Source organism: Musca autumnalis, unplaced genomic scaffold (assembly GCF_047663935.1).
Source record: "Musca autumnalis isolate F117 unplaced genomic scaffold, ASM4766393v1 scaffold_1, whole genome shotgun sequence".
Taxonomy (NCBI): Eukaryota; Metazoa; Arthropoda; class Insecta; order Diptera; family Muscidae; genus Musca; species Musca autumnalis.
Genome location: NW_027411644.1, coordinates 49,682,485 through 49,697,066, shown reverse-complemented (window position 1 = coordinate 49,697,066; position 14,582 = coordinate 49,682,485). Strand labels below are relative to the sequence as shown.

General features: G+C 36.4%; 1 long non-coding RNA gene across 1 annotated transcript; it reads left to right on the top strand.

The window, feature by feature from the left end:
• The first annotated feature begins 10,235 nt into the window (after positions 1–10,235).
• On the top strand, positions 10,236–10,796 carry LOC141390518 (uncharacterized). The gene is made up of 3 exons (XR_012409391.1): positions 10,236–10,252; positions 10,453–10,583; positions 10,640–10,796. It is a non-coding gene; the product is annotated as an uncharacterized lncRNA (long non-coding RNA).
• Positions 10,797–14,582: the final 3,786 nt, after the last annotated feature.

Below are 14,582 nucleotides of genomic sequence, written 5' to 3'. Positions count from 1 at the left end.
GACCAAAAACGTAATATTTATCCAATTTTCTAGCGGCTCTGTAGGTCTCAGTAATAGTCCAATCAACGCGTAATTTTAAATAAGGTAAGAGTATATCACAAAGGAGAAGCTTGCAATTTGAGATGACGATCGGATAATATTTAGAGGGTTAAATGGACCAACACTTTTGTGTGAAAATTGTGAAAATTTTTAATATACAGCTTATATCTTAATTTCTGGAAGTGACATTCCGCACAAGTGAGGTATATTTGAAAGTGGAACGCTTCACCTTTCAATTGACGCCAATTATGCTGGTGTGCATGATCAGATAACAGAGTTACAGCCTAATATATTCCGTTATTTGTTTGTAGTGTACAAATAAAATCGCTAGAAGTCGCAATTATACATCAATAGTCACAAAATTTTGCACCGGGTAAGAGTATAGGTCGAGAAAGATGCCTACAATTTTGAATGATGATCTGATATTCTTTAGCGGGGAAATGGACCATTACTTTTGTATGAAAAATATAAAAATTTTATTTTTGGTCGATATTTTAATTCCTTGAGGACATATATATTTCGCAAAGTAGCCTACATGTGGGAAAAAACTACTGACCTTTCCTCTGATGTAAATTGCAATAAAGTGTTTGCTAGATAACGGGCCTACTGCCTAATATATAATGGGTTCTGTGTAGAGAACCACATTTTTATCCAATGCTACATATTGTCTCTCCAAAAATTTATGTAAAACCACGAAATATTCGTCCTAGAGCCCTTATTTGGTATGCCAAAATTTATATCTCGACAAGATAAAGCGATTTAGCGATGTGTGTCCGTCCATTAAAAATTGTAAACAAGCTTAAGGCCGCAATTATGGACCGATTGTAACGAATTTTTAAGGAGGTTGGGTTCGGGCCAAAATAGAAATGCTTAGTTTTTGGTTATGATCGTGAAATGTTCAGGGGATGAAATGGACCAAAAACAAAATTTTAACCAATTGTGTAGCGGCTCTGCACAGTGGAAAAAAGTACCGATTTAGCGCGCCAAAAGTAAAAGTCTATGTTTTATTGTATGTTTGTCCATAAATTCGATATGAACAGCAATAAATTGACAATTTTACTTCATTTATTAATATATTTGGTAAATTTGTATTTTTACCGTAGAATGGTACCTATCGATTTTCGGTATTTTAATGATTGCTACCACATTATCCAACCGAAACGGCTAGGATTTGGTGTTTAGTCTCCGTGGGGGTTATGCATACACTCCTATAAACATTTTCGGTATAGGACCATGTTTTCATATAGCCCCCATAGACCGGTACCACCGATTTCGGTAATTTTGGAGGTTTTAGCCATATTATTCAACTGATATAGCTGAAAGTTGACATTTAGTCTTCGTTGGTGGTATAAATATTCCGACTGAGATTTTCGGCACAGGTACACGCATGGATATGGCCCCCATAGAAAGGTACCGCTCTAATTTCAGCATTATTACATAAAAATGATATTAATAAAAATAGTAATAAAATAAAATGTTGCAGTTTGTTGCAGCTAAAATTTTACAAATTAGTTAAGAACTATGTGTACTAAATATAAAATAAAAAATCTACGCGCCATCCCGCGACACTCCTTAATAATAGCTGTAACAAAGTGCTCAATTTGGAAAAATACGGATGTCACATGTTTTAAGTGTAAAATCCTTGTTGCAATAAATAACATCTTATATTCAACATTTTTTAAATCACCTGATTCACGAAATGTTAAATTCAATAAAGCTTTAAAATTACTTTGTAGGAAGAGTGCATGCGACGATCACAAATTTACTACTAAACTATATTATGAAAACTAGTTAAAAAAATGTCAACCAAAAACGGACCGTTATTCCGCTTAGACTGATGCAAAACAAATTATTTTAAATGCCGTTGCATTCTGTGGATACCTTAGATTAATACTGCAACAATCATTTTTAAATTGGCGTATGTGATTTTATTGACTTTTGGCGCGCTAGATCGGTATTTTTTTCCACTGTGCTCTGTAGGTTAAAATAATGACCCGCAAAATTTTAAACAAAGTTTGAGTTTAAGATGAAGGAGAAGTGTACCAAAAAACGTGAAGATCAGATAATACTTAGCGGGTTAAATGGACTGAAACTTTTGTGTGAAATTGGTAAAAATTTCAATAAAGTAGCGGTTAAACAACGAAAGTAGTAGTACTACATAAGTGGGTTTCATTACATTTTAGTTTGTGTGAACTAAATTTTACTTTCCTTCTACAAAAATGTCTTTGTCATGCTACATTACATCTCTGATATTTGATAATTAAATTTTCACAATCATTGAAAAGAAGTTCCGTGGAGAGCGATTGTCCAGGGATAGTGGTATAGGGTATCCCATGTTCGGCTCCGTCCGACTATAGACTTTTCTTACTTGTTAATCCGTATAGTCCTTATGTGTTATATTTACACCCTCCAGCATAGTATGGATGGTATATTAAGCTTTATATTATTGATCAGGATAAAAATTCTGAGTCGATCTAGCCATGTCCGTCTGTTCGTCTGTTGTAGTCACTGTATCATCCACAACAATTGAGCGCTATATTTCCGCACCGGAGTATATTTTCCATAGACAGGTAAGGTTCGAAGATGGTCTATATCGGTCCATGCTTTGGTATAGCCCCCATATAAAGGTATGTATATCGGATTTTGGATATTTTGAGGATTTTAGCTAAAATTGTTAACGAACCAAAAATTATCAACAGCAAGAATTCTACTTTCTGCGAGAAATTATGCATTTAGCAGAATGATATGGAAACATTCAAGTTGAAAATCTAACGAGTTTTCATTCATGTTTTTCAAAATATTCTATCAAATGTAAAAAATTATTAGTTTTTTAAATTCCAATAATTTATAGACATTTCCTTATTTTGTTTACATGTACGTTGACACTGTTGTTGAGTTGTATTTTTAGATTATGAAATTCGTTTGTTTATTCTTTCAAAAACCTTGTTTTTTTGGCTAGGTTTACGACGTTTCTGACGTATGTAATATACGTCAGAAATCTATGTCAGATACGTCATAATTGCAGACAGACCATCTCTGCATAGGACCATGTTTAGGTATAGCCCCCATATAACGATACCTCCCGATTTTCGGTATAGTGTTTTAGCTAAATTTTTTTGACTGAACTACCCGAAATTTGACATTTGAGGTTCCTAGGTGTTATATTTGAGGTTTCCTGCAGTCACGAAACGTCTCCACTAAAAATTCTGAATCTGGTCTCCAGCTTCACCACGGTGAAATAAAGACTTGATACTATCCTGAACAAAAACAAAAAACATTGTTCCACAACATCACAAGGGAGACTTCTCTCATATCAATGAGTGCACCCCGATTCATATTTAGCTCAATGATATGGGACCTACTGTTTATCGCCACCGTTGAAAAAATGTTTGATGTTGCCTGGCCGGGGAATCGAACCCAAGACCTTCTTCGTGCAAGGCGGGCGTGCATACCATTGCACCACGGTGGCACCCACTACTATTCTGACAAAAGCTAAATTTTTCAACATTAGTTACATTTGAGAGCAGGCCAAAGTTCGGATTGTCGGAAGACACCACTTGTAGAGACGAATTACTTAGAATATGTCGCCAACATTAAGCTGAGGATATTTTTTCTACTGTTGGAAATGTAATGCTGTCTGACCTGGGACCACTATGCCATAGACTGCGCAGCGGCAGAAAACATGGTAGTTAGCAGTACAAGATTTAATTATATCGACATACAGTATCGGACAAAACATTTGCAACAGACACATTCAATTTAGTTTTGCGCTATAATATTTGTAAAAATCAACTTTTTGTTCAATTTTTCAGCATTAAAGTGTTCTTCATACTCCAAAGGAAACATCCACAATTAGTTTTTGTACCTTATAACGGTGTTCCACTTTTAATAGCGCACTTAAAAGAAATATCCCATATTTCAGCAAGACAAAACAATTGCAACTCACTCCGCTGCTATATAAATATGGCTCAAATTATGATTTTTTACATTAATTTTGGGTCACATCCAGATATTTATTAGTTAAGGGTCTCTTTAAGACTGAATACATCAATTTATAAAGATAAAACAAGTAAGCAAAGGCTATAGTCGGACAGGGCCGACCATACGATACCCTACACCACTACCCTGCGAGTTAGCTTTCAGCAAATCAAAGTTTCTTTTGGACAAATAAGTTAATTGTAAGAAATAAATTTTTGGAGTCTGCAACCTTATCACATTAAGTTTAAATAACAATATAATAATTGTTCCACAAACATCACAGAAGGGACAGGGCGTGCACCACGATTCATATTACAGCAATAGTATGGGGCCTACTGTTTATCGCCGAGTCCGAAAGGCTTGTCTTAAAACACCACCTGTAGAGAAGTTGTACATGGTTGAAATACTCAGAAAATGTCGCTAACATTGCTGAGGGGTATTTTGCCATCGTTGGAAATTTGATGTTTGCTGGCCGGGAATCGAACGCCCGACCTTCAACGTGCACGGCGGGTGTGCAAACAATTATAAGTAATTTTAGAACGGAAATTTAGTCTGGACCTAATTTTGTGCATATTTTGACATATTTGCTAAACCATATGCATGACTTTGTGCCCTAAATATCCCATCGAATTGGCTGAAAGTTTGTATTAAGTACTCGTTCATCACAATTTTCGACCTGAAATTTATCGGTATAGGTCCAGGTCTTTATATAGCTCACATAGAACCGTACCTCCCGATACCCGGTATTTTGAAGGTTGTGGCCTCAATATCAAACTGAAGTGATTGACATTTTGTATTCAGTCTTCGTTGGAGGTAAAAAACTTTCCACCTGAAATTTTTCGTTATATGTCCACGTCTTCATATAGCTCCCATAACCAGAACCTACCGATTTTCTGTACTTTGAAGGTTATGGTCTCAATATCCCTCCGAATTGGCTAAAATTTGGTATTAAGTCTTCATTGGGGGTATTAAACTTTCCAAAAAATGCAAAAATATGCAAATTTTACAAATATAGGTGTTGCATAAAATTCCGCTGTCTACACATCATTGATCATATGAGAGAAAGCTCCCTTGTCCCTTCTGGGATGTTTGTGGAACAATTATATACAGTACCTTTTAAGAAATATTCTTAAATTTGAAAATTGGCGTTGTTTAGCAATTTCTGCTACATCTTTAAATTTTGAACAATTGGACAGGTAATATGATAGGGTTCCACGCAATTTGTAAGAACTGGGAATTTGTCTGTCATGATAGAGAAAATTTGTAGCATGGGAGGAAGATGTGGTTCTCTTCACAAAACTCATTATATCTTCGGTAGTAGGTCCGTTACCAAGCACACATATTATTGCAATTTTCATCAGAGGAAAGATCGGTAGTTAATTTTTCATATATAGGCGACTTTGCCGGTATATGGCCTCCAGGGATTCAAATATGGACCAAAAATAAAATGTTTTTATTTAGCATACAAAAGTAATGGTCCATTGCACCCGCTAAATAATATCAGATCATCATCAAAAATTGTAGGCATCTTCTTCGACCTAAACCCCTACCTCGTGCAAAATTTCGTGACTATTGATCTATAATTGCGACCTCTAGTATGCTTTTGATTACATTACAAGCAAAACACTCGATATATTAGGCTGTAACTCTGTTATCTGACCACATAAATCAACATAATTGACATTAATTGAAAGGGCAAGACTTGTCCTTCCAAATATTATTTATGTGGGCGGAATGTGTGGTCCAGGAATAAAGATATTACCGGTATATTAAAAATTTTCACAATTTTCACACAAAAGTTGTGGTCCATTTAACCCTCTAAACATCATCCGATCACCATTTCAAATTGCAAGCTTCTTCTTTGTCATATAATCTTACATTATTTTAAATTTCGAGGCGATCGGACTATAATTGCGACATACAGAGCCGCTACAAAATCGGACAAAAATTTTGTTTTTGGTCCATTTCACCCGCTTAATATTTCTCGATCATCACCAATAAGAATAGGGATCTATTCTGATCTGGACCCGACCTCCATACAAAATTTCGTGACGATCGGTCCATAATTGCGGCCTGGAGCGTGTTTACAATTTATAATGGACAGACGGACGGACGGACGGACAGACACACATCTCAAAATCGCTTTATCTCGTCGAGATATGAAGATTGGTATACCACATTGGGGGTCTCCGACGAATATTTCGCGGTGTTACATGAATTTTTACCAAAACAAACTTATAATACCCTTTTCCACATTGTGGTATAGGGTATAAAAATTACATAATGAATAGGAACATAATATTTTAATTTAATTTTTATTTGGCACTTGACACGTTTGGAAAAGGCCTAGGAAATCGTATAACGTGGGAATATAATCCAGTATTATCCCTCAAAATACCTTATAGTTAAATACGAAGTCCACTCAAAATAAATGAAATGCATTTTTTCACGTTTTTGTGTGATTTAGTCCGCTGAAGTCCATATAACGAGGGCCTGATGTGAATAACGGCCCCATATCGGGCCCATTTATGGAGGTTCCTTAAAACGACAAAAGTGGAAAATATTAGTTCTGTATCGGAATTAACCATAGAAAAATATAACGATTATATAAAAACACTTGGACTATATACCAGGCATAATGCAACAAATAATTAAGTTGGTATTGGTGAGATGGTGTCTGCATTAGAGTTGGACAATCTTGATCCTAGTTCACGGTCTTAGTTCCAAAAAGTATGAGTAATGTCAAAATGACGTGTGAAATTACGTATACGCAGTTTTTTTCATACATACGATGTGGATGATTGGAACTGCGTAGTGAACTAGATCGTTCTACTGAAATAGACTGACACAATTCCAGTCTGTATATCGTCCAAATGTTATTATATTATCGTAATGTTTTTTCTAAGGTTTATTCCGATACAAACACAACATTTGTCACTTCTGTCGTTTTAAGGAACCTCCATAAATGGGCCCGGTATGGGGCCGTTATTCACATCAGGCCCTCGTTATATGGACTTCAGCAGACTAAATCACACAAAAACGTGAAAAAATGCATTTCATTTATTTTGAGTGGACTTCGTATTCAACTATAAGGTATTTTGAGGGATAATACTAGATTATATTCCCCCGTTATACGATTTCCTAGACCTTATCCAAACGTGACAAATGCCAAATAAAAATTAAATTAAAATATTATGTTCCTATTCATTATGTAACTTTTCTAACTTTATAAATTGGTGTATTCAATCTAAATGAGACCCTTAACTAATAAAAATCTGGATGTGACCCAAAAATAATGCAAAAAGTCATAATTTGAGCCTTATTTATATAGCAGCGGAGTGAGTTGCAAATGTTTTGTCTTGCTGAAATATGGAATATTTCTTTTAAGTGCGCTATTACAAGTGGAACACCGTTATAAGGTATAAAAACTAGTTGTGGTTGGTTCCTTTGGAGTATAAAGAACGCCTTAATGCTGAAAAATTGAACAAAAAGTTGATTTTTACAAATATTATAGCGCTAAAACTAAATTGTATGTGTCTGTTGCAAATGTTTTGTCCGATACTGTACATAAGGGCACTTGGCTGTCGCCGGATCAAACAAGAAGAAATCAAACTGTTCATTTTGTGGTAGATGGAAGACATTCATCCAGCGTGTTGAATGAACAATCGTTTTGAAGAGCAAACATAAAAACATAACATCGACTAGTGTCACTCACTACCTTGTTGCATCAATGTTACGTACCCGATTAAATGTAGCAAACATGGTACGAACACACACAACACGGAAGTTGGACATCGGAAAGCTGCATCCACAATAGATGGCAGCATCATATTCCACTTAAGTGGCCTAACAGCTCAATGAAAACACTCCTTGTTCCGATAGCATATCAGCATAGTGGCAAAGAAATGCCCACTCTATGCAAACAGCCGCATAATTCATCCTTGGATACCAGAGACCTCCACCAAGGAACTCATGACGTGCTGCTTCCGGAGAGAAGAATGCGACATATAGGGCTGCTCTACAATCACTAGCATAGAGTAGCGCACGCGAGACATAACCGGAGGAAAAGAAGGAAGAAAAACGTTTTTCCGCAAGAAAAGGTAGAGAAAGGAATAAAAAAGCGGGACTGTGAGTGTTTCAAACCACGAGCTGTATCGTTTATACAACGGCATCTGTATAGTTAAACGTGTCGAAATACACGACAACCTTTACATGTCTGCAAACCATTGCTACTTAGTCAGGATATTGTAAGTATCTTCCTGCAAAAATTCATAAAAACCTGGGCCCTATTCCACGAAACAACTTATCGCTTTTCACTTTGCACTTATCAAAAATTAGCAGAAGAAAACGTTGGTGGAAATTAAAAAGAGAGCAAATAAAATTAAAAAATTAAAATTAAAAAGAGAGCAAATAATTTTTAAGAACTTCGGCACTCAATTAGCTTATCACTTACCAAAAATAACGGTTCTGTGGAACACAAAAATGTGAAAATTTTCAAAAATATTGCTAAGTGCAAAATGAAAAGTTGATAAGTTGTTTCGTAGAATAGGGTCCTGATCTAATTTTTGACAAAATGTAGCTGCTAATTGCAAAATTTGGACTAAATTGGTTGACCGACCATTCGAGGGTTATCGGGCGCACAGTAACAGAACCCAATATGAATTTGTTTGAATAACAACAAAGTGACCCTGTCGATTGCCTTAGAAAAACAGGTAATCAAAATCGACTTTGATATTATTGAATTTGAACCTTTATTTATGGTTTATACAAGTAAGCAAAGGTTATAGTCGGATGGGGCCGACCATGTGATACCCTACACCACAACCTGTAGGAATTAGCTATGTGCAACCGCCTTGCACGCAGAATGTCCGGGTTCGATTCCCATCAAATTGTCAGCGGTGGCAAAATACACTTAGTAATGTTGGCGATATTTCCTGAGTATTTCAGCCATGAAAAACGTCTCTACAAGTGGCACCTTAGGACCCGCCGTTCGGAATCGGTGATAAAAACTAGGTCACATATTAATAACTTAATATGAATCCATTGATATAAGAGCAGCCTCCCTTGTCTTTACTGGGATGTTTGTGGAAAAATATATAAATTATACATTTCTAAAAATATTCGAAAATTGGAAAATTCACATTTATTAGCCCCTACTTGGAATATGTAGGTATCGTAATATAGAGCAAATAACAAATCAATTTTAGTAAGCTAACTTCTGAGTTTTGGAAAAGTTTGAGAATTATTTTTTCAGATTTGTAATTTTAGTTGGAGCCGGCAGGGGATACTTCTCTGGAAGTATGATTTACCCCAGAAAAGGGACCAGAATAGAACCTTCTTCGAAAAAATAATTAAATAGATCGTATCGGATCTCTGCACTTTTCCCAAATTTTGTGTGGGAGGTACTCGAAGGAGGGACCGATATTGTCCATATTCCAACCTGACACATGACTGGATGAAATAATACGATGCGTAAAGTTTCGACCAATCAGAAAATCCCCTTGACACTTAACTTGCGGATTGTACAATCTGCGGAAAAAAATTCAAAACGATTCGATAGGACTCTTAAATTTCACTTTTCCGAATTTTGTGTGGGAGGTACCCTAATATGTGGACCGATATAGTCTTATCCGATCTATATCTGGAAGGAATAATAATATATGGAAAGTTTGGAGCAAATTGATTGCTCACTTCGACAGTTATCGTTCATATAAATTTTTCGAAAACAATTTTGAACTTTTTTGGGGGGAAGTGTGGACCGACATAGCCTACATTTGAACTTAAACAAAGTTTGGGCAAAATATTACGATGTATAAAATTTGAATCTAATCGGTAGATCCGTTCGAGAGTTATCGTGCGCACCAGCCAGTTAAACATTAAGAGAGACAGATGAACAGACAGGGCTAAATAGACTTCAAATTGTCCGAAACTAATTTCGTCCAAACATACTTGGGGTCTAAAACCAATATTTCAATGAGACACATCTTTGATCGTATTTTGTTTGTATCCACTTTACCCTAAATCCTGAGGTATAAAATAGGAGGCGAGGTGACCCCATGTTGCAAAATTTGTATAAAAAATCCAATTTGACAACTGAACTGAAAATGTCTCTGTCATGATAGAGACAATTTGTAGCATGGGTGGAAATTTTGGTTCTCTACACAAAACTCATTATATATTAGGCAGTAGGCCCGTTATCTAGCAGACACATTATTGCAATTTGCATCAGGGAAAGGTAAGTAGTTATTATTCCATATGTAGGCTACTTTGCCGGTATATGCCAGGAATTAAAATATGGTCCAAAAATAAAATTTGTATATTTTTCATACATAGTGGTTTAGGGTATAATTAATTAGAATTATTTACGTAGTAATTTATTCCTTAACATGCTTCAGTAACTTAGAATTAATTACTTAATATTAATACCTCAATAAGCGCATAAAAACAACTGTAACTTTCAAAAACGTATCTATTCCGATAATAACAAGACAACAAATATGAAGTTTCTTCTGAGTGTTTCTTTTGCCCTTTTGAGTGCTGTATTCAATATTGCTTCGGCACAACAGGTAAGTTAAATATTAAGGTTCAAAATTAAAATGTATGTCTAAAAAATTTGTTTCAGGGTTTCCCGCCTCCATATCCACCACAAAATCGCCTGCCACCACAAAATCGCCTGCCACCTACCCAGTCATTTTTCTAAATGTGAGAATAACTGAACTAGGAAAGAATTTGAATCAATTTTAATAAACCTAAATAAACTGGCACTTTTCAAAACTATACTAAGAAGTATTACGTATATTAATTTTATGGATAGGGATAGACGAACATTTGAGGTATTTTATTGACAGAAGACCTCTTAAGGTCTTCTATACACAGAAGACCTCTTGAGGTCTTCTATACACCGAAGAGCTCTTGAGGTCTTCTATGCACAGAACACCTCTTGAGGTCTTCTATACACAGAAGACCTCTTGAGGGCTTCTATACACAGAAGACCTCTTGAGGGCTTCTATACACAGAAGACCTCTTGAGTTCTTCTATACACAGAAGTCCTGTTGAGGTCATCTATAGACAGAAGACCTCTTGAGGTCAACTATACACAGAAGATCTCTTGAAGTCTTCTACACACAGAAGACCTCTTGAAGACTTTTATACACAGAAGACCTCTTGAGGTCTTCTATACAGAGAAAGCCTCTTCTATACACAGAAAACTTCTTGGAGTCTTCTATACACAGAAGACCTCTTGAAGACTTCTATAGGCAGAACAACTCATGAGATTTTCTATACCCAGAATACCTCTCGAAGTTTTCTGGAGGTAGGTAAGTTCTATTGCGATCATCAATAGGTCTCCAACAGACTTAACAAACTTACTTTCGGCGAATAAATATTCATTTTATTAGATGTGGAGATAATTTCCGAATTTTTCATCCAGACAGGGAGACCTCTTAAGGTCTTCTATACACAGAAAACCTACTGCGGTCTTCTATACACAGAACACCTCTTGAGGTCTTCTATACACAGAAGTCCTGTTGAGGTCATCTATACACAGAATACCTCTTGAGGTCAACTATACAGAGAAGTCCTGTTGAGGTCATCTATAGACAGAAGACCTCTTGAAGACTTTTATACACAGAAGACCTCTTGAGGTCTTCTATACGGAGAAGACCTCTTGATATCTTCTATACACAGAAAACCTCTTGAGGTCTTCTATACACAGAAGACTTCTTGAAGTATTCTATACACAGAATACCTCTTGAAGACTTCTATAGACAGAAGAACTCATGAGATTTTCTATACCCAGAATACTGGTCGAAGTTTTCTGGAGGTAGGTAAGTTCTATTGCGATCATCAATAGGTCTCCAACAGACTTAACAAACTTACTTTCGGCGAATAAATATTCATTTTATTAGATGTGGAGATAATTTCCGATTTTTTCATCCAGACAGGGAGACGTCTTAAGGTCTTCTATACACCGAAAACCTACTGCGGTCTTCTATACACAGAAGACCCCTTGAGGTCTTCTAAACACAGAAGACATCTTGAGGTCATCTATACACAGAAGACCTGTTGAGGTCTTCTATACACAGAAGACTTCTTGAGGTCATCTATACAGAGAAGACCTCTTGAGGTCTACTATACACAGAAGACCTCTTGAGGTCTTCTATACACAGAAGACCTTTTGAGGTCTTCTATACACAGAAGACCCCTTGAAGTCTTTTATACAGAGAAGACCTCTCGAGTTCTTCTATACAGAAAAAACCTCTCGAGGTCTTCTATACAAAGAAGACCTCTCGAGGTCTTCTATACAAAGAAGACCTCTTGAGGTATTCTATACACAGAAGACCTCTTGAGGTCTTCTATACACAGAAGACCTCTTGGGGTCTTCTATATACCGAAGACCTCTTGAGGCCATCTATACACAGAAGACCTCATGAGTTCATCTATACACAAAAGACCTCTTGAGGTCTTCTATACACAGAAGACCTCTTGAGGTCTTCTATACACAGAAGACCTTTTGAGGTCTTCTATACACAGAAGACCTCTTGAGGTCTTCTATACACAGAAGACCTCTTGAGGTCTTCTATACACAGAAGACCTCTTGAGGTCTTCTATACACAGAAGACGTCTTGAGGTCTTCTATACACACAAGACCTCTTGAAGTCTTCTATACACAGAAGACCTCTTGAGGTATTCTATACACAGAAGACCTTTTGGGGTCTTCTATAGACAGAAGAACTCATTAGATTTTCTATACCCAGAATACCCGTCGATGTTTTCTGGAGGTAGGTAACTTCTATTGCGATCATCAATAGGTCTCCAATAGACATAACAAACTAACTTTCGGTGAATAAATATTCATTTTATTAGACGTGTAGATAACTTCTAGGGGGAAGTTATCCCCAGAGAGGGGGACCTCTTAAAGTCTTCTATGCACAGAAAACTTCTCGTGGTCTTCTATGCACTGAAGACACCTTGAGGTCTTCTATACACAGAATACCTCTTAAGGTCTTCTATACACAGAAGACCTCTTGAGGTCATCTATACAGAGAAGACCTCTTGAAGTATTCTATACAGAGAAGACCTCTTGAGGTCTTCTATACACAGAAGACCTCTTGAGGTCTTCTATATACAGTAGACCTCTTGCGGTCATCTAGATACAGAAGACCTCTTGAAGTCTTCTATACAGAGAAGACCTCTTGAGGTCTTCTATACACAGAAGACCCCTTGAGGTCTTCTATACAGAGAAGACCCCTTGAGGTCTTCTATACAGAGAAGACCCCTTGAGGTCTTCTATACAGAGAAGACCTCTTAAGGTCTTCTATACAGAGAAGACCTCTTCTATACAGGGAAGACCTCTTGAGGTCTTCTATACAGAGAGGTCTTCTATACACATCATCTACCTCTTGAGGTCTTCTATAGACAGAAGAACTCTTGAGGTCTTTTATACACAGAATAGCTCTTGAAATCTTCTATACACAGAAGACCTCTTGAGGTCTTCTAATCACAGAAGACGTCTTGAGGTCTTCTATACAGAGAAGACCTCTTGAGGTCTTCTATACACAGAAGACCTCTTAAGATCTTCTATACACAGAAGACCTCTTGAGATCTTCTATACACAGAAGACCTCTTGAGTTCTTCTATACACAGAAGACTTCTTGAGATCTTCTATACACAGGAGACCTCTTGAGGTCTTCTATACACAGAAGAACTCTTGAGGTCTTTTATACACAGAAGACCTCTTGAGGTATTTTATACACAGAAGACATCTTGAGGTATTTTATACATAGAAGACGTCTTGAGGTCTTCTATACACAGAAGACCTGTTGAGGTCGGCGAATAAATATTCATTTTATTAGACGTGGAGTTAATTCCCGATTTTTTCATCCAGACAGGGAGACCTCTTAAAGTCTTCTATAGAAAAAATACCTCTTGAGGTCCACTTCCGAGAGAAGGTTTCTCTACGTAGACCGCAAAGTAAAAATATTATCATTTTTTACATACAAATTATGGTCCTATTTAAATGCAAAATGTTCTATGTTACATTCCCTAACTTCTAACGTGCTACAGCGTGCAGTGAGTTAGGTTAAATTTACCTCAACTGTTCTATAATTGCTGTTGATTGAAATTTGACTTCTCAACTTAAAAATATTATTGCACAAAAATAAAATAACACCTTGGACCATATTTTGCAAACAGCTAGCTAGATATCAGCGCTATATCAATGTGTAAGATCAAGCATGATTTGAAGTGTTTTAGTGCTTCATATACTTTTATAATTATGTCAAACCCGTAGTAAATCAGCTGGGCTGTTTTAGTAGCAGAGAACTAGTGACGCTTGGAAGTCCGACACTCTGTTATAATCACCTAAGTAAGTTAGTTAAGATTATTATAATTGAATCCGTTCAGTGTGTTCTTGTTCTTCTGTCTTTTTACATAACTGTTATAATAACAATTCTATAATGCCTCGTCATTTTCAAAGCCAATAGCATTTTTTTTTTAGTTTAAAAACGACATCTTAGCTATTTGTTAAACAGGATTCTTTTGTAGAAACATTATCCAACTATACA